Raw genomic sequence first — 20792 nt, forward strand, 5'->3', positions numbered from 1 at the left:
GGCAATAGGAGAAACTGTTTAGATTCTGCATTGTATGACCTTTCATACTGGGAAACCAAGCTCAAAGGTCAGCCTACAGGCTGCTGTCAATAATCAATGCATAAGGTACTATATAAATGAGTAATGAGCATTCATATTCACCTGCAGAGGGCAACTCCGGCATCTACTAACACTCACTCTTATTGCAGCTGCCACATATAAGCCAGAATGCCCACCTCCCACCCAAGATAGAACATCAAGGCAAAAATGGGAATGGGCTGGCAGAGCCAGTTACAGGTTAAGCTTTCAGTACTTAATGCTGAGCACCAGCACTCAGGCAACCGGTATTCCTTCCCCACGCTGAGAATTCAGGTTGTTGGGAACAGCTTCCTCACAGGTCAGTGCTGGGTCAGCCATTTATAGACGCGCGCTTCAGATAAGTGTTCCTGGACCTACGGCTTGCCCCAGGCTCCCCAGCTTGGGTGAGACAAGATGCCGCACCTTTCATGCATTTCTGAAGAGTTCCTCCTGACTGAATCTTCCCACCCCCACTTTGCCAAAGCAAATAGAGCTATCCTACTTCAATACCAGAAATGCACCGTTTACTGCCTGTCAGGGGGGACAGAGGACCCTGACTCTCTCGGTGAGATGCGGAAATAAACTTTTGAGGGTGTAGGCCTGCCTAACTCCCTCAGCAACAGTTGCTTAATGAATGAAATGAGACTGCCGTGGGGCGGGGGTTCAAAGCCAGGACCTTGCACATGCTAGGCAACTGATTTACATCCTCAACCACATTACAAGTTTGTTTTTTGGTTTTGCAGAGTTTGGAGTTTTGTTGTTGTTTTGTTTTGTGTATGTGTGTGTTGTTATTTGTTTGTTTGGGGGGCTTTTTTGTTTGTTTTTTTGTTTTGTTTTGTTTTGTTTTGTGTGTGTGTGTGTGTGTGTGTGTGTGTGTGTGTGTGTGTGTGTGTGTGTTTATGTAGCCAAAGCTGACCTCAAACTGCAATCCAGTTCTGGGGTTATGGCTGTGCACTGCCCACCAGCTGTATAACACTCACTAAAGTTCCATATAAAAGCAGGGCTCTACCTACCATCCCTGAGACCAGCATCAGAACTTTCTCTTCATTCAAGAAAATGAGGTATCCTTAGAGCAGTGTGCTACTTTAGTTAGGCCTGCTGGCAAGATGAGGCAATCAGGGAAATGACATGACCAGGACCTGAGACCTTGAAGAACAGATCAAGCCCCAACTGCTCAATGACCCAACTTCTGTCCTTTCTCCTGTTTGCACTCCTTTGGTGACTATTTCTGTTCCAGTGAGTGATGTGGCCCCACTCCTCCCGGAGGACAAACAGAGCTAGAAGGGGGAATCTGCAGGGACAAGAAAAAAGTCAGACCCAGGTGTGGTCAATCAGAAGAACGAGACAGAAAAAGATCCTGGGGATGAGTGACCAACTTGAGGATTCAAACGACTCTGTGAACACGCTGGCGGTCTTACATGACCAAGGCAGGTCCTGGCTTTGGAATCTGCAGTTCTGCCCTGCCCCGGGTGGTCAGTGGGTCTAGAAACACAGCATATTCTTTTCCTCATTCTTGTTAAGTGACTAGTGGGTTGAGGATGGTGCTCCACTGGGAGAATGCTTGCCTAGGATACACAAAGCACCACATAAAACCAAACATGATGGCATGCCTATAAACCCAGACCTGGCAGGTAGAGACAGGAGGATCAGGAAGTTCGAGGCTAGCCTGGGCTACATGAGACTGTTTCAACAACAACTATAACCAATATTTACTGTGACAAGTGTGTCCTAACACTTGCATTATTGAATCATGTAATCCTCTCCCTGAAGTCTTCTTGTTTTCACAAGTGAGGAAACTGGGTTGCTCTAGGGCTCAGGCAAGATCTAAGAAGCAGCAGAACCAAGACCTGAACCAAGTATCCAGAGAAGAGAGCCCACACTCCGACTCACTCTCCACCCCTGCATCACAAAAGGAGAGAGCCACACTCAGTAAGAAGAGACCTAGTCCCAGCTCAGCCCATCCAACCTCATAACCTTAAGCAAACGACTCTCTGTGCCTCTGTTATCCTCACTACAAAGCTAGTCACAGATGTGTGGTAAAGAAGCTTGAGTCTTAGGGCTGCAATCCAGTCTGCCTGGAAGAACTTCCTGAATCCAGCATTCTAGACCTGTGCTATCCACTGAATGATCACCAAGCACGGAGAGCCACTGAACATTCCACTGTGGCACACATGGCTGAGAAACTGAATTCATATCTGTAGTCCATTTAAATGAATTTACATAGTCACAAGCAGCTAATGGCTACTGCGAGGGACATCTGGGCTCTAGCTTAAAAATGTAAGGAAGGCAGGTGCCATTTCCCTTTTACCACTATATTCCTAGAACCCAGTACATTCCCTGGTGCTCAAAACTACCCATTGAGCAAATAAAAAAGCAAAGCTCTTCCCAGATGCTTCAATGATATTTCATCTCCCTTACAGGTATTGATTCTCCAGCATCCCTGTCAGTAGGAGGAGAGCCTTGTCTGAAAAGGTGCCCCAGGCCTCCCCATGCAATCTGTCAGGGAACCACCCACACCATGAAAGGCCTTCGGTGGAGCCAATCAACCCCTGAAAGTTCTACTTACTAGTCCAGGCACGTAGCTCATAGGTTTAAGAAAGCCAAAGTAAGTGTTTTTAAACACTTATCTTTATGTAATCCATATCTATATGTAGATATAGATCTATATCTAATCTATATCTACATGTAATTCATAGTTAAGATGACATCCATCTTACATTATAACAATGTGGGGCTTAGTGAACAAGTTCATGACTATAACCTAGCTAAAGGAAAACAGTCCTCTAGGGTTAGGACTGCCATCCTGAACCATTATCTCCACTGACCTCAGTATCAACACATCTGAACTTCTCTACTGCATGCCTGGCCAGGAAATGTGAAGCAGAACCCCCAACATGTAGAGTTTTTCTCTGAGAAAACTCCATAGATTCTGGCAGACAGACTTGTATTATCATATTTTTTCAAGTATTCCTTGGTGGAAAAATCAGCAATTAGTCCAAGTCTCCCATGTGCCAAGGACTGTGGAAGACACCAAAGATAAAAGGATGATGCTAATACCTTCCTACAAGACAGCCAGTCGAGAAAGAATACGAGATAAAACATATGAAGGACTTACTCTATAAGACACAGAGCTGAGCTTTAGAGAAAGACACAGAGCCAATGTTATACCACAAGGGATGAACATGCAAAACACTACAAGGCTGCCTGAGCAGTGACCTCTGGAAGAATCCTAATAACATACTGTCTTAATTTAGGATTCTACTGCTGCAATAGAACGCAATGACCATAAGGCAAGTTGGGGAGGAAAGGGTTTATTTGAATTACACTTCCACATCACGGTTCATCACTAAACAAAGTCAAGGCAAGAACCCAGAGGCAGGAGATGCAGAGGCCATAAAGGGTTGTTGCAGAAGCCATAAACTGGGTTTGCTCATCATGGCTTCATGGCTTACTCAGCCCGTTTTCTTATAGAACCCAGGACCACCAGCCCAAGGATGGAACCACTCACAGTGCACAGTGCCCTACCCCATGAATCACTAATTAAGAAAATGCCCTATAGCCTGATTTTATGAAAGCATTTTCTTTTCTTCCCCCACCCCCACCCTCACCCCACCCCTGCCCAAGACAGGGCTTCTCTGTGTAACAACAGCTTTGGCAGCCCTAGAACTCGCTTTGTAGACCAGGCTTGGCCTTGAACTCACAGAGATCCACCTGCCTCTGTCTCCCTAGTGTAGGATTAAAGGGATGAGCCACCACTGCTGGGCTTGGTGGCATTTTCTTAATTCCCTCCTCTTAGATGACTTTTGCTTATGTCAAGTCGACATAAAACTATCCAGCACATGCTTTTTTGCACACAGTAGCTCCTCAGTACAGAGAACTAAGCCAGCACCTGACCAAGTGTGCTGAGTCAACTGAGACCCAGAAAGGTTAATAGACTTCTCAAGGTAATCCATAGGGTTACTTATGGGGCATAATATAGCTCCTGAGCCTCACCATTCATGACCCCAACGTTCTACGATAGTGTTTCATGGTACTTCTCTTCCTACATAGAGTGATAACAGGCAGGATCTGCTGCCTGTGGTTACGTCTATTTCAAAATAAACTATGGTTTATTTTTGTAGAATTGCATCTTGGGGCCTGTCTGGAAGTCTAATGACTGTATGCCTACTGTCTTAGAAACATATTCAATTGTTTAGCAACCATCTCAGTCCTGGGGTTACATCACAATGGTAGAGCACTTGCTAGCACACCCTGAGTTTAATCCACAGCACCACAAAGTTGTGTGTAGGTGGGTATCTCTTGGGCATATACTCAGTATCAGGAAGCACAAGCTTAAGAGCTTGGCTAAAGAGATGAAATAAATTTCTGACAAAATCAGAAAGCTGAACATATTTCCCTTTATCTTCTCAAATACCACTAAAAGAACAAAAAAGAAACTTGTTTCTTAATGGAAAGAAAATAACAGCACCCAAAATATCCCAGAAGAACCCAGGGATTCACAGTTGATCACCAATGCAGCAGCTGTCTTGGGATCCTGCTCTGTCTACTTTGAGTGCCAGCTGGAAAAGGAACCACTAAGCAAGTGGCCAGCCCCTGGCCCAGAACCTGAGGAGGGCTGAGGAACTAGAGGCATCACTGACTTGAAGGGGAGAAACAGGATGGGAATAAAGAGCAAGGCTTACTTTCTGAAAGTTCATAACAGGAGCAATCAGACCCGGGTTCCTGTCTTGAAACTACTCTAGTGGAACCGTCAGTCAGCAGAGGACTCAGACACAGCAAAGGGAGGCATCTCTTAGAAGAAGACAGTGGGACTGAGTGAAAGCCTTCGGAGCAAACAAGATAACTACAGCCCACTCCCCCCATACACATACACAGAGGGGGAGGGGACAGAGAGGGAGAGAGGGAGAGAGAGAGAGAGAGAGAGAGAGAGAGAGAGCGAGAGCGCACTCGAGCGAGCAGGCTGAATCCTCCCTAGGAAAACCTTCCATAGGAAAGGCCCAGAAATACCTACTGATACCTAGGTTTCTCCATTTGGGGAAACAAATAAAAAGGTACTCTGCTGGATGACCCTACAAGGAAATTAACAGGTCCCTCCTATGTCCCACAGATGCCTGATGAACATTAAAGTGTCCTCCCTTGAAATATAAATGGACAAGCCAGGATCAGCAAACATGGGAAGAAGGCTCCGGTGGGAAGCATTGCAACCAAAAGAAGCAGAGGAGGCACTTGGGAGAAACAAAGACAATGCGAAGGTCAGCAGAATTTCCCAAAAGTAAGCAACAGTAAAAATAAAGCAGCCAGACACTGTGAAGAACATCTGTAATGCCAGGAAGGAGACAGACTGGAGGATCTGCAGTTCAAGTCCAGCCTAGGACATGGAGGGAAGGGAGCGAGGAGAAAGGGAGAGGAAAAAAAGGGAGGGAAGTGTTGCAGGAACTGGGACATTCTTAGGAAGTAAAACAAGTACACGGATTTCATGTAAAAACATGAATATGGACATTTAAGAACTGAAAACAGTTGAAGATAAAGATACTCCTCAAAAAATATAAAAATGATAAAAGAAATACAACTTTTTAAATTATGAACTCAATCGAGGAAGTCTAACTAACAGGACTACCAAAGACAAAAATACAGGAAAATGGAGAAAAGAAGACGGAATATTCATTCATAAATAGGAAAACGGTCAGATTTTGAAGGATGTAGGCCTTCACTAAAAGAGCATATGAAAGTGCAGCTTAGTATCTTCCCGTGTGTACCTGAGCCTGGGCTTCTCTAGTTCAAGAGTGCCTGGAACTCATTATGTATCTAAAGATGGCCTTGCACTCTTGATCTCCAGGCCTTTCAAGTGCTGAGACTACAAGCATGTGATATTATACCTGGCCTAGACCAGTAATTTTTAAAACAAGAAAATTTCAAGTAGAGAAAACATCCTAAACATTAACAAGTTCCCCATAAATGATCAAAAACGAGAATGGTATACTAATTTCCAGCCTCAATATTGGCACCTAAAGTACAGTGTAACAATGCCTTTTTAATCTGTATTGGAGGTGTCAGGATGTAGTGGCACTCACCTTCAATCCCAGCACTGGTGGAGTGTGGGGGGTAGGGGGTAGAGGCAAGCAGATCCCTATGAGTTAGTTCAAGGCCAGCCAGGTCAACACAGAGTTCTGGGCCAGCCAGGGCTACACAGAGACCCTGTCTTAAGAAAATAAAAAGAGCCAGGTGGTTGGTAGTGGCGCATGCCTTTGATGCCAGCACTCAGGAGGCAGAGGCAGGCAGATCTCTGAGTTCGAGGCCAGCCTGGGCTACAGAGTAAGTTTCAGGAAAGGCTCCAAAGCTACACAGAGAAACCCTGTCTCAAAAAAAAAAAAAAAAAAAAAAAAAGAAAGAAAGAAAGAAAGGGAAGAGAAAAATAATAAAAATAAATAAAACCAAAAATTCTAGATAAGCCAAACCACCAATCAAGTACTAGTAAAGAATAAGAATAAGATGGTGTAGTGTATGCAAGTTTGAAGTGATCAACTCCCACAAACCCTCTTTCAGAAACTTCTAGAAGAATAAGCCAAAAGGTCAAAACAAAGGTAGCAACCCATGGATTGATTCCAAGCAGGAGTCATGCCACAGGCCTACAGGTCAACAATGAAGAACAGTGGAAAAGAGTGGAGAGTTCTAGAAAGGAAGGCTGGTGAGGGTATGTGGCAAAATACAAACAAACACTTCAGAACACATAGATGTTTTAAAACTGCTGTGTAAGATTTTGGGGGTTAAAAAAAAACTAACTTGAAGAAGTAAGGCCGTTAAGTCAGTAAATTACATAAGAAAGTACCAGTAAAGTATATTGTAAGGATCAACCATAAACACTATTTGCTCAGCCAAAACAATGCAAGTATTAAGTATCAATGTAACCAAAAACTGTGATGTTGCCATATTGAAAGGATTGGGAAAGAAAGGCTGAAGTTGGGGAGAAATATTATCAGGAGAATTAAACAGTATCAGGAAAAATAATAAAGGGTACAAAGTAACTATAATGGAAAAAATAATGGTCCCTCAAAGGTGTCCAGAGCCTAAGCTCTTATACTAGGAACATGTTTAGTTATGTGGCAAAGGGGGAACTGAGGTTGCAAATGGACTCAAGATTGCTAAGTAGGTGGCTGGAGGGATGGCTCACCAGTTAAGCATACCTGCCGCTCTTTCAAAGTAACCAAAGTTCAGTCCCCAGCACCCACATCAGACAGCTTAGAACTGCCTATAACTCTAGCTCCAGGGGATCCAACACCCTCCTCTGGCCCCTGCAGGCACCTACACACACACATGCATATGCACATGGGGGGGGGGTGATAAATAAATAAAGGGAAAAAAGAAATGTCTTAAATGTCTATTTTTAAAAATTGCTAATCAACTGATGCTAAAATGGGAGACTGTCCTAGATTAGCGAGGCAGCCCACGGTAATTGTCAAGCTCCTTAGATGGGGAGAGGGAATCAGATAGTGATGAGACAGTACCAGAGACCAGCAGTGGCAGAATTTGGCTCAGTGAGCCATCACCAGCACTGGCTGGGCTGGCTAGTTTTATGTCAACCTGACACAAGCTAAAGTCATTTAAGAAGAGGGAACCTCAATTAAAAAAATCCCTCCAAGGCAGTGGTGGTGCACATCTTTAATCCCAGCACTCTTGGGAGGCAGAGGCAGGCAGATCTCTGAGTTCAAAGCCAGCCTGGTCTACAGAGTGAGTCCAGGACAGCCAGGGCTACACAGAGACACTCTATCTTGAAAAAGAAAGAAAATCCCTCTATAAGATCAGGCTATAGGCAAGCCTGTAGGGCATTTTCTTAATTAGTGATTGAAGTGGGAAGACCCAGCCTATTGTGGGTTAGACCATCCCTGGGCTGGAGGTCCTAGGTTCTGTAACAAAGTAGGCTAAGCAAGACATGAGGGGCAAACCAGTAAGCAGCATTTCTTCATGGCCTCTGCATCAGTTCCTGCCTTCAGGTTCCTGCCCTGTTTGAGTCCCTGTCCTGACTTCCTTCAGTGAACTACAATGTGGGAAATGTAAGGCAAATAAACCCTTTCCTCCCCAACTGGTTTTTCGGTCATGGTGTTTCATTGCAGCAACAGAAATCCTAAGACACTGACTTTGAAGATGAGCAAGACTGCCTTGAACAGAGAACACAGGCAGCCTCTGAAAGATGGCATCAGTGAGCAAGCAGGCTCTTCTCACAGTAAGCACAGTCCTGCCAACACTATGAATTTAGTCCCGTGAGACCCTTCTCAGACTCCTAAAAGAAGCCATCGTAAGCCTGGGTTGCTGAACATCACTGAGTTTGTAGGACTTTCTTTGTTTCTGCTGCAATGGAAAATCCTACTGGTGACTGACTCTAGGGAATGGGTTACCAGGATGATACTGCCTTCTTTGTAAGTCTTCACGTGTTTCTCTTAGCTAATACTACAGTGTCTGTCTGTCTGTCGTCTGTCTGTCTGTGGCTGTGTCTGTGTGTAACGCTTAGGTATAGCTTCCTCCCTCTTTCCAGATCTCACAATATGGGGGAAGAAGACAAAGAAAATGAGCAAGAATAACAGACACAGGTGAAGAGAGGAGGAAATGCATGTCTCTCAGATATGAAGGAGTCTGAAGTAGGAGGCACTACACAAAGAGGCAAAGGCTGCTGGCGAGGGAACAAATCTTAATGTGAGACGAGCCGGGCCTTAAGGATGTAGAAGAGCCAGCAAGTGAGGCTGGAGGGCCGTTCTCAACACCAAAGGTCTGAGGTCTGCCCTACTCCTGGCTTCTCCAGCTGGGTTACAGACTCTGTGGACACTTGGAAAGAGCCCAAGGTAAACACAGCATTTTCCTGGTCCATTGATGGTATTCAACAGCAAAGCAATTTAAATACATTTACACTAAAACCAGCACAGATAGTATAGAATTGAATGCAAAATTCAGGCAGATTTCTAGTATAAAAACTGGAGACTTCAAGGTACTTTCTTGCTTTGGAGGATTCCTTTAGATACTGAACTCGCTGACCACTGAGCACCAAGACTTGATTTGGGGGCTGGAGAAATGACTCAGTAGTTAAGAGTGCTTCTTGCCAGTCTTGCAGAGGACCTGAGTTCAACTCTCAGTATCTATGTTAGATGACTCGCAACTACCTGTAACTCTGGCTCCCAGGGATCTGACACCCTCTCCTGGCCTCCAAGGGCATCTACAGAGATACACACACACACACACACACACACACACACACACACACACATAAATGAAATTTTTAAAAGACTCAATCTTATAGAAGGACATTGTGATGCTCACCAATACACTTCCATCATAACATCTAGAATTCCATACCAGCAACATGTTGGTGTGTGGCTCTGCTCAAGGTGGGCACAGGATACTCCTGAATTTAACCCAATATTCATAGGAAAGGTGATAAGTATCTTTTTCATTTCAAAAGGGTTCTGCATCCTTCTACAGCCAGTTGGGTTGGTGTAGCCTGGGAAACACAAAATCACCACACTAAATTCTCCCTGGATGCACTCTCTTGGCAGTAGCCTGCCAACTTCCTACCCCTAAGCATTACCAGACTCATATCCACCATCAGCCCCCGTCCAGTCTAAGCCTTGTTAGAAAACACAGTAATGATAATTCTTCCATTGAAGGAAGTCAAGAAACAGGATATATCTCTTGGGACAGTGTGTCCCTGGTGGTTTACAAAATAAGGGTGGAAACTTTTTCTACTGTTATAGCTGGTTTTGTTTTTAAAACAATAACCACATGACAGAGACCTTGGGGGAAATTTTTTTTTCTAGAAAGAGCCACTACTGACCACAGACAAGAGTGGGGGAGAGAAAAAAAAAATCAATGGAAGGCCACACAAAAATAAAAAGCGGTTTAATTAGATTTGCTTTTTGAATTGTGTAAAAAATACATACACATTCAAAAAGACTAAACTGCTTTTAAATTAAGGACAGAGAACATGAAATTTTAATGAGACGATACTACATTAAAACACACTACAAAGATACATTACTAACAGGATGAGGGCAGTAAGCAGGGAGGACACAGCAGGAAGGGAGAAAGAAGAAAGGGACAGAGGAAGGAGGTTTGGGGGAAGGGCCTCAGGAGCAACGAGATTCAGGGCCTCGAAATGTGTCTGAAGGGGGAGTGACTGAAGACGCCATGGAAAGACGTCCTAGCACCTGAGAACTGGCCAGAGGAAGGCATGCTACTCATGGCTGGAGGCTTGGGCCACAGACTTCAAAGTTATTATCTTCTTTTATCCTTGCCTGTGAATGGTTACTGCTCTGATTACCACTGCTCACAGCCCTTTAATTGCTCACTGAAACACTGTGAGGCTTAGCACAGTGAAGGTCACAGGCCAGAGCCTCCCCACCTCCCAAAGATGAGCCGCAATTCAGGAGCCCAGTTGTCTCCAAGTCTCTCCTCTGAAAAGGCTCTCCTCTGAAATGCTCTGGCATAAAATGTATGATGGAAGTCAGAGGAGAAAATGCTGCCTGCATTAGAAAGAGATTCATTCCCTGCAAAACTTTGGTTTTGTACTAAAAAAAAGAAAAAAGAAAAAAAAGAAAAAGAAATACACACACATCAAAAAGAAACTGGAATTTCAGCAGAACTGGGCCCAACCTCGGCTCTCACCAGCACACCTGACTCTCCGCGTGCCGCGTGGTTAGTTCTGCCTGCTCCAGCAAACTCATTCTACAGTCAGAGAGTCAGCAAGGAGAATCTAAGGCAGGATCAGTGCATTCAACACCTCCCCAATACCACACACACACACACACACACACACACACACACACACACACACACCCAAGTGTGTGCTTCTTACTTCACTCTCCACTCCAAGGACACAGGAATGCTCTACTCTTGGCTCCAAAGGCTGGAGCTATGGAGTCTCCAGCCTCCCTCTTCATCTCCTGTTTCTTCCTCACTTTTCCCCCTCCCTTCTGAGGCCCCTGTCACAAAAGGGAGAGCTTTACTCTAGAGCATAAGACCCAGATTCATACCCCCATCTGCATCTTGCTAGCCAGGACCTCAGACAAACGGCCAAACCTCCCAACACTCACTCCTCAGTGAAGGCTGCTGAAGGGATCAGCAAGGTCCCCCTCCCCATGTTCCCAATATTTAAACGTTCACCTGTGCAATCATAAATAAAACATAGATGGGGAGAGAATGAATTACAGAAACGCCCTTTCCTTGGCAATCTGTCATCCCATCCTCACCTCCCCCACACACCAACTCACTCTGAGGTCTGCGTCTCACACTCTGGATCATTCTGAATTATTTACGTACTCTAAAACCACATGGATCGCACCAATCAAGAAAAAGGTACTCTGAATCCTACAGAAGCCCAAGTTTTAAAGTGCTTTTTTAGTACTGTTGCTAAATACTGAGGATTTAACATCCAACTAGCAAACAGGAAAGAACCTAAAATCACCATCACAAAATGTACTTGTGAATTTAAATTAAGTATGCTACTGGGAACCCTAGAAAGTCATTACTCTAAAGCTTCCCAGTTTACCAAGGAGAACATGGAATGAAGCACAACCCCAAGGCCCAGAGGGTGCTGACCAGGACCAAAGCTGGCTGTGCTGTTTCTGGCCCAAGCTCTTCACCAAATCTTTTTTTTTTTTTTTTTTTTTTCCTTTTTTGGACCATGCATTCCTCCTTCAAAGACAGGCTAGTTAAATCCTAAACTGCCAGTGGATGCCCTCCTCTGCTTTCACACCCAGGGAAGGGACTAGAGCAAGCGGAGATGGGGTGACCAGGACATTACCAGTGCAACACAGTCAAAGCTCTCTTCCCTGGACCCTACCCTTCCACACTCTGCTATCTGCACCCCACTCTATTTTGAAGAAGAAAAAGAAGAGCCAAATGGGCCTCTGTTCTGCCAGGAAGAAGCAACTTTCTTTTCTTCTTTGCCATAGTTCCAACCCCAATCCCCAATATTCCCAACCTCTTCAAAAAGTTTACAGAGACTCTACCACTACAACAAATAAAAGCAGATAAGAGGAAGACAGAGCCAACAAAGGGGCCAGGAGTTCTACAGCTGAGGGTGGTCCTTCCCCCCCAGGGTAAAGAGCACCTCATTTCAGTTACTTATGGCCTGCAGAGAAGCCACCAGACAGGCATCACAGATCCTCAAGCTGAGAAACACACCATCTTTGACCCCCTAAGAACTAACCCTTCCCTAACCTCCAAAGACGCCCTGAGCAGGAGTGGCCAACAGACCACCCTTTCCCCTCAGGCTCAAGGAGACCTCAGGGCAGGGCTGGCATGGAGTTATTTAAGGCAGAAGCATTAAGGGTGGGGCAGAAAACTGTTGGCAGTATCTTCCTCCTCCACCCCTCCCCCTCACGGCCAGCAAACACCTAACTCTGTAGACATCTCACTCACCAAAGGCTGAAGCTACAGAATCTCCAAACGTGTGTCTTCTGTCACTGACACTGCTGTCTCCTTCTGCTGTCCACCCCACTTTTAATCCACCCTTCAATCACCACCAAGCTATCTTTCCAACCAAAACCACACGCTCAAATCTAAACAGAGGCATTCAAAAATCAAAGAAGCATGTGGTCAGACAAGCCATCCCTAGCCTTCACCTAGGAAGAAAAAGGACACACCAGTGTGGAGGGCTGAAGGGTGGGGAGATGCAGTCAGAGGCCTAACATGCCAGCCAGGTCCTACAGTGTCTCTAGATGAACCTCCCACCTACAGACAGTGAAATCAATTTGAGCAATTTCAGTAGGTTGGCCCTGTGACAACAGGGGCATCCCAGAGCTCAGCGATTCAAACAAAAATCCAAAGGCTCATCCAGAACATGCTGGGAAAACCCTCGGACTGGATGAAATGAGCCCGCTCAGAGGGATCCCTTCTGCTTTTATGTAGCAATGCATAATAAATTCTGTCTGCCCCGAAAAAAGCATGCACTGATGAATTTCAAAGCCGTAGTACGACAAGCAGAGGCACCAGGATACAGAATTCGACAGCACATCGCCCTTCAAAGGAGCATAATGACTTTTAAGCCTCTTTTCCCTTCTATCTTTGAATGTCACTACCGCTTATCAGGGAAACCACGCTGGAAAGCAGGAAGGGACTGCCCGGGGAAAAGGAGAAAGGAGTAGCTTTCTGTCCCTTTGGCGACGGGCTGCCTAGCGCGAGAGATGCTGTCATTCACTGGAAGGATGAAGGGGCCTGGGCGGTGAGCGGAGGCACCTCATCTCCGGACACACACCCACCACCATACGCGGATGCAGGCGGGTATGGGCCAGCCGCGTAGTCCCTGCGCCCATCCCGCCGCCCCCGGCTTAGGGATTGGGGGGGCGGGGAGTGCTGATGAATGAACACACCTGAGATGCCTCCATCCCACCGCTGGCTCCCTCCTTCCTCCTCTGGCCGCTGCAGAGGAGACCCTCGGTAGTTTCACTTTTCAACGCAAACCCACCCGGGCTCTCCGGTCTCCATCCACCTACACTGCAGCCAGCCTGAGGCGGCAGGACATCCCCTCCTATCAGAGGCCATGATCGCACTTACCTCCACCTACCAAAACAGAAAAGGCATAAAGAAATCTGGAATCCTCCAAGCTCCCTGCGTCCTAGCAACTTTCCTTCAAGGGATCGGGGGGAGGGGGGCCGGGGGGGGACACGACACACGGAGCAACCGGGAGGCACGGCTCGGTAGAGGTCCCCCGCGGCCACCCGGGGATGCTCTGGGGGGAGGGGACCCCCCAGGTCCCTCCAACAGCTGGCCCTTTAAAAGCACCTCCTCCGCGCGCGGAACAAAGGCGCCGCTCCGGGGGCCCGCTGCACCCGCCCGGGAGCCAGCTCCGGAGAGCGCAGCCGCCGCCCGCTTACCTCGCGGGTCTCCGGCGAGGGCTGCGCGCGTCCAGCCCGGCTCGCGCTCCACGCTGCAGTCAGCCCCGCTCTGTTTTTCTGCTACTCCGAGCTGACTTCACCGACACTCCGCGGCCGGCCAATGGGCGGCGGCGACCAGCCCCTCATTAGCATGCCCTGGAACCGTCCACTCCGGCAGCGCCCAGGGGGCGGGGCCTGGCCGGCCGTGACAGGAAGGGGCGTGCGCGCCAATGGGGAGGCGAGGAAGAGCCCGCCGCCAAGCCTGCGTCCCTGGGAGCGGGGCGCGCGCCCGCGGAGCCCCGCGAGGAGCGCGCGCACGCGCACGCGCGCACGCGCGCACCCGCTAACCCTTTCTGCCCGGGACTGGGCGCGAGGGCCTCCTGGCTCCGGTGCTGTGATCTCGCTAAGGGTTTGCCCGCAGGGAGCTTGAAAGGAACGCGGAGCGTAAAGGAGCAGCCAGTGTGTCCTGGCTATATATAAATTAGTTAACCCTGTACCCCTTTGACGATCTGTAAAATGGCATAATAGTCTTCTTCTTTTCTTTTCTTTTTTTTTTTTTTTTTGAGACAGATGCTCCTGTATTCTAGGGTGATCTCAAACTCACTGTGTAGCCAAGGATGAACCCTGAACTTTTCATCTTCCCACCTCCACCTCCTGAAGGCTGGGATTACAGGTATGCTTCCACAAGCACACCCTAGGCCATCCTCCTGACTCAGCCTCTAGAGGGGTAGGATTATAGGCTGCACCACTCTGATAGACTGGCATTGACACTTTGTTTATGCAACCTATATTCAAGGTTAAATGGGCATGAATGCATTGAGCCCTGGGGTTACTAAAAAGGACCCTCCCCTTCAGAAGCTAACATTTGAGGGCGGGACAAATAAGCCAGATCATCTGTAAATGAGCTCAAGTAATAACCAAGCACAGGCCAGGACAGGCAGGGTATGCAGTTTTGTCTTATGACCTTCTCCAGTTCCCTACAGAGTAGCAGAAAGGGGAACAGGGAGGAAAGATTGTCTGTGCAGGTTCAATGAGCCAGCAAGAACTAGTGTGGAACTTGTTTCTTCCATGACCAGCTTCCCACATCCCAAGGACGTCCCTCAAGGTAGGTGTCCTAGTTAGTGTTTCTATTGCCGTGACAAAACACTATGACCAAAGCGACTTAGGGAGCAAAGGGTTTATTTGGCCTACCCTTCCATACCATAGTCCATCACTGAAGTAACTCAAGACAGGAACTCAAGCAGGGCAGGAACCTGGAAGGCAGGAGCTGTTGCAGAGGCTGGGAGAGGTGCTGCTTACTGGTTTGTTCCTCATGGCTTGCTCGGCCTGCTTTCTTAGAGAAGCCAGGACCATCAGCCCAGGATGGCCCAATCCACAAGGGGCTGGGCCCTCCCCATTCAGTCACTAAGAAAATGCCCTACAGGCTTGCCGGCAGCCCCATATTATGGAGGCATTTTCTTAGTTGAAGTTCCTCCCTCTCTGATGACTTTAGCTTGTGTCAAGTTGACGTAAAACTGTCCAACACAGTAGGATAGTCACCCTTCAGGCTAAGCACAACTAATTCTTTTCAGCTGCCTTTGGCAAGAATCTTCAGCCCAAGCATGTTCCCAGTTAGCAGGCTGTGTGATGGGGTGAGAATAGGCCTTGATGACTGCATAGGCGAGGAGAACCCCATCTGTGAAGGGTCTTAGTTCAGGGAACAGTGACAAATCTTTGCTGAGTACCTGCTGTCCTGAACTATGTTGTTTGTGTATTTTAATTGAAGACTCCTAGCTGTCTGGAGCTCACTCCATAACCGAGGAAGCAAGAAGCTGACAGAAAATCCAGGGATCCCTCGGCACGGGGCTCTGCCTCATCCAGACCTTTGGAAAACACTTCCCAGGCTCTACTGTTAACTTGTACCACAGTCTGGACAAACAGCTCTCTGGTCTCTAAAGCAGTAAAACAGAAAGTATGTATTTGCCCGTCTGGTCTACTGTGCACTGCTGTACTTGTGCTGCTAAGAGCTTTCTATGCACTGGCACATACCAAGCCACAAACGCAGGGAGGTAGGAAATAAAAGGCAGAGAACTGAGTCTATTATCTACCTACCAAATCCAGGAACAAGATTTAGAATAGGGAAAAAAAAAAGTCGTAACAATTCAAATGTTCAGTTTGGGTGGATTGGTTAAGAAAATAAGAGTACAACCATTTGATAGAATTCCAGGTAGCTATAAAAAATGGGGAGCCGGGTGGTGGTGGCACACGCCTTTAATCCCAGCACTCAGGAGGCAGAGCCAGGTGGATCTCAGTGAGTTCGAGGCCAGCCTGGTCTCCAAAGCGAGTTCCAGGAAAGGCACAAAGCTACACAGAGAAACCATGTCTCAAAAAACCAAAAAAAAAAGAAAAGAAAAATGGGGAAGTATTTTTGGTAATTAAAAAAGGGGGGGCTTGGGAATTGGCTTAGCAGTCCAGGGCACTTATTGCTTTTGCAGAACACCTTGGTTCTATTTCCTGCACACACATCATGACTCACAAGCATCAATAACTCAGGATACAGTGGAACCAATGCCCTTTTCTGACTTCCAAGGTCACCAGGCATGCATATGGTGCATGGACATCCATGCAGAAAAAAAATATCCATACACATAAACAAATCTTTTTAAAAAATTAAGTGAGATCAGATCTCCCTCTTCTTTCCTCTGGTTGTCTTTGAATTCCTGAGCTAAAATGCTCTTTCTGCCTCAGCCTTCCGATTAGCAGACACTATAGGCATGTGCCACCATGCATGCCCAGCTGTTGACATATCAACACTCAAAGATACTTATATTATTAAATGGGAAAGTTGATTGAAAACTGATGTGTAAAATCCCATTCAAAATTTTTCTCTGGAATTAGATAAAATTATTTTTGTTCATCTTTGCAACTGGAGAAACAGAGAGAAAGCAAAACCTTCTACATACCTCAGATGTTGTTTCCATGAAGACCTAGGCTGTTCACTCCTATGATACTCCAACACTTCCTTCTGCCTCAGCCGAGGCAGAAGTTCAAAGTCAGCTTGGACTACCCAGTGAGTCTCAAAGAGCAGCTCCCAAACTGTGGTCTAATAATAGTTCATAATAAAAGCAACCTAAGAGATCATTAGGCTTAATTATACCAACTCACCCCATCTCCAGCCATTCCCTGATTCAGCTGGGAGGCAGGCCTGGTGATACACATATGTGGCAAGAATGAGACCTGCCTCCCTGTTACCCCAAGGTGAAGCCCAAAAAAGCAGAGACCCAGTCAAGTTCATATAGGCTGTGATGGATAGTTTTATGTTAACTTGACACAAGCTAGAGTCATCAGAGAGAAAGGAACCTCAATTGAGACAATGCCTCCATAAGATTGGACTGTAGGGCATTTTCTTAATTAGTGATTGATGGGGGAGGTCCAGCCCACTGTGGGTGGTGCCATCCCTGGGCTGGTGATCCTGGGTTCTATAAGAAAGCAGGCTGTGCAAGCCATGATAAGCAAGCCAGTAAGCAGTACCTCTCCATGGCCTCTGTATCAGCTCCTGCCTCCAGGTTCCTGCCTCCAGGTTCCTGCCCTGCGTGAGTTCCTGTCCTGACTTCCTTTGATGATGAACAGTGCTGTGGAAGTGTAAGCCAAATAAACCCTTTCCTCCCCAAGTTGTTTTGAGTCATGGTGTTTTTATCACAGCAGTAGAAACCCTGACCAGAACATGGGCCAACACTCACACTAAGGTCAAGCAGCCTGCACTGAGAAATATCCCACACTTGCTATGGTTAAACTCTCTTGGAGTTCTTTATTTTTGTACAAAAGATCCTGAATTTTTATTTTGAACTAGACCCTTGGGTTAAGGATAAGGTCAATGGTATAACACATAGCACGTGTTGGGCCCTGGGTTTAATCAAAGAACTGAGCCCTATATATTAATGTAACTAGTCTTGAGGAGAAGAGACATCAAGGCCTAAGGTATACATCCATGACAGAGCCTAGAGCAGTGCTTCTCAACCTTCCTAATGCTGCAACCCTTTAATACAGTTCCTCATGTTGTGGTGACCCTAATCTTAAAATTATTTCATTGCTACTTCATAACTGAAATTTTGTTACTGTTGTGAATTGAAATGTAATATCTGATATGCAGGATATAGATATGTGACCCCACAGGTTGAGAACCCCTAGCCTATATAGCAAAGCTTGGAGTTCTCCACTTGTGTCTCTTTTGTGGCCCACTCTCATTCCCAGCTCCCCAGGGATATGGGAAGGCCCCTGCTTTCCAGCCTCACCTCATTCACCTCTCCCTTTCATATGGAACTTAACCATATTTGGCAAGAAGTCATGTGTATTTCTCTGGAGTTTTACTCCTCAGCCCTTCTCTAAACAGATTGCAAATACCACGAGGTCTCAGCTTGCATCTGCTCATCTCAATGGTGCTTGCTACTGTTCCCCACACACTGCAAAAAATCCACTGAAGTTTAATTTAATCTTCTTAGTAACTCCTAATTTTCTCTTCACGTGCTTCAGATTGTTCCCAGCGGTCTGTCTACTACTGGAAAAAGAAATTAAAATATGAAACAGGAGAGTGAGCCACACAAACCAGAGTCCAGCAAGCTTCAGCATCCCTCGACAGGCCATCGGTGTAAGGAATCAAGAGAGGAAAAAACAAGGTTTTACCAACAAGCTGGCTCACCAGCCATTCTTCTGTTCCTGGAATCACATAGGTTTAGTGGCAGATCTCCAGGTGACAGTGGCAAGTTACAGATACAGAAACTGTCCTTAAAGAATGGATTCTCAGACAGGCATGGTAGTACAGGGGAGGGGGGAAAGGAAGCAAAGCCATAAAATGTGTGCCTGAAAAGTAAAGGGGGGACACAGCTCAGGGCCCAGCATAGCAAGCTCCTGAGTTCTGTCCCCAGTACCGCAGAAAGACAAAAAGCAAAACAAAACAACAACAACAAAGACTTGATGGAATGTCACTTCCAAGAACTACACATTCTTTGAAAGTCTGTGACCATAGACACTGACTGCCTTAGGGAAACTTGGTGAAATGAGTAGGGATTGGTCAGGACATGTCTCTGGAGCCAGGTAGAAAATAACAAGAACAACAGGGATGAATACTCAGGATATTATATATTATTATATTATATAAATCACTAACCCTAAGATTCCAGTTACCAGACCTGTGTTTATCAAGCTGCAAACATTTATTCAGATGTGTTTTGTGTTGTTCCTTGGGTACAGGCATGCATATACAATGGAACCCCAAGTACTGTATTGTATTTGACGAAGTGCGCAAGGTTTGGCTTAGACATTTTCAGATGCTGTTGGATAGTCAAACTAAATATGATAAAAATGTCCCAAATGGACTTTGGGTAAAAACCATAATGAAGTGCTGTCAACCACTGTGTCTACAGAAGGGTCCACCACCCTTGGTCGGGAATTCAGAAGGTTAAAAGACAAGAAGCCTGCTGAAGGTGTTGCTAGAAGATGTATCTTTTCTGACTGGGACAGGAGAGTCATTAGTTAGAAAATGCTGAGTTTCAGAAGGCTTTCTACTGTAGAGTAATTTAATTAATAGAGTGTTTACTTGAGAAAGCCATGTTTAGGGTGGGCAGCTGCAGCTGACAGCTCTCAGAGGCATTCTGATTGAGGCCGGAGAGAGGGGGAGAGAACTCAGGAGGAATCTGGGAAGGTTGGCACAGAGAAAGGGCGGAGAACCCAGAGAGCCAGAGAGACCATGTTAGATGGACTGGGGGAAGAAATCCAGCAACCTCAGGAGCGGGGAAACCAGCCTTACTAAATGAATGTAAATTTAATAAGGGTATAAAAAATCAACAGCAATGATGTTAAAGAGAATAACTACCATTCTAGAAGCTGCGGGAGACTTATCAGAGGTAATTGGAAGAGTTCACTGAGGGACTCATTTCAGAAGCACAAATTAAGTCACAAGTTTGCCTTGGGATGGGAAATTCTGCTTCTTGGGCGTTTATCAAAAGGAGTACTAGGGGAAAAGAACATAAGGGGCATGGCCAGGGTCCCCACAAGATTGCAGTGCCTTTATTACCTCGGCACACCTGTCCTGCCCCGAACTTGGCTGCCTTGTCCCCACTCAACAAAGCCTGATCCTTTCACTACTTCAGCTCATTGCCCAGAACAGCAGTTCAGTCTCCAGGCCAGGCCTCTTAGGGATCCCCCGCACCTGCTTCCCTGAGGAGCTGACCCCCAACAGTTCATCTGAGCACAAAGGCACTCAGCGGGAGGAGGTATGGGAAAGTCACCTGTTTCCCAGGGCGTTTGGCAATCAAAGTAAGGTTTGCATGGCCTGCCTGGTTCTGCAGGGAAGAAGGAAACAATCAGGCTGGGAATATAAACTCCGTGATAGAGTGCTTGCCTAGCATGACTATAAGGTCTGAAGTTCAACTCTCAGCACCAAAGGAAGGAAACAAGGAAGGGAGGAAGGATGGGAGGGAGAGAGAGAGAGGGAGGGAGAGAGGGAGGGAGGGAGGGATGGAGGGAGGGAGGGAGGGAAAAAATCCTGACCAATGATAGAGTAAAAAGAGAACTGGATAGAGATGCCTGTCTCTTTCTTAGGCCAAGAGGTCCAAGAACTCTGACCTTGCAGTTGAGGTAGAGGCAGAAAGCAAGCTAGACCTAGGTTTCCACAGCCAGCTGCAGCCCAGAGAAAGGGGTATTCCCAGTAAACTCTCCATGGATGAAAGCAAGGGCCCCAGTGGAGCCAGAGGCAGTGGCTTTGCTTAGACTCAGTGCGACCCTAGACGAGACTGCTGGGTGGATGCTGGGTCAGTACGCCCCACTCTGACTCCAGAGGTTGCTGAATCTAGATTGGGACTTCTAACAACCAAAGGTCATGAAGGCTGGGAACACAGCCAG

At 46.6% G+C, this 20792-nt stretch overlaps 1 protein-coding gene across 37 annotated transcripts in view; it reads right to left on the bottom strand.

Annotated features, from left to right (window-relative positions):
* Sorbs1 (sorbin and SH3 domain containing 1) overlaps positions 1-14080 on the bottom strand; it is a 230753-nt gene extending 216673 nt beyond the window's left edge. For 4 of the 37 annotated variants that reach the window (XM_036168701.1, XM_036168692.1, XM_036168696.1 and 1 more), the window contains exon 1: positions 13917-14072. The gene's annotated coding sequence lies outside the window, so the exon portion shown is untranslated. Of the gene's footprint in view, positions 1-13916 lie in introns of all 37 variants that reach the window. The other 33 variants (XM_036168681.1, XM_036168686.1, XM_036168676.1 and 30 more) reach the window with 21 other exon arrangements.
* Positions 14081-20792: the final 6712 nt, after the last annotated feature.

This window comes from Onychomys torridus, chromosome 1 (genome assembly GCF_903995425.1).
Source record: "Onychomys torridus chromosome 1, mOncTor1.1, whole genome shotgun sequence".
Taxonomy (NCBI): domain Eukaryota; kingdom Metazoa; phylum Chordata; class Mammalia; order Rodentia; family Cricetidae; genus Onychomys; species Onychomys torridus.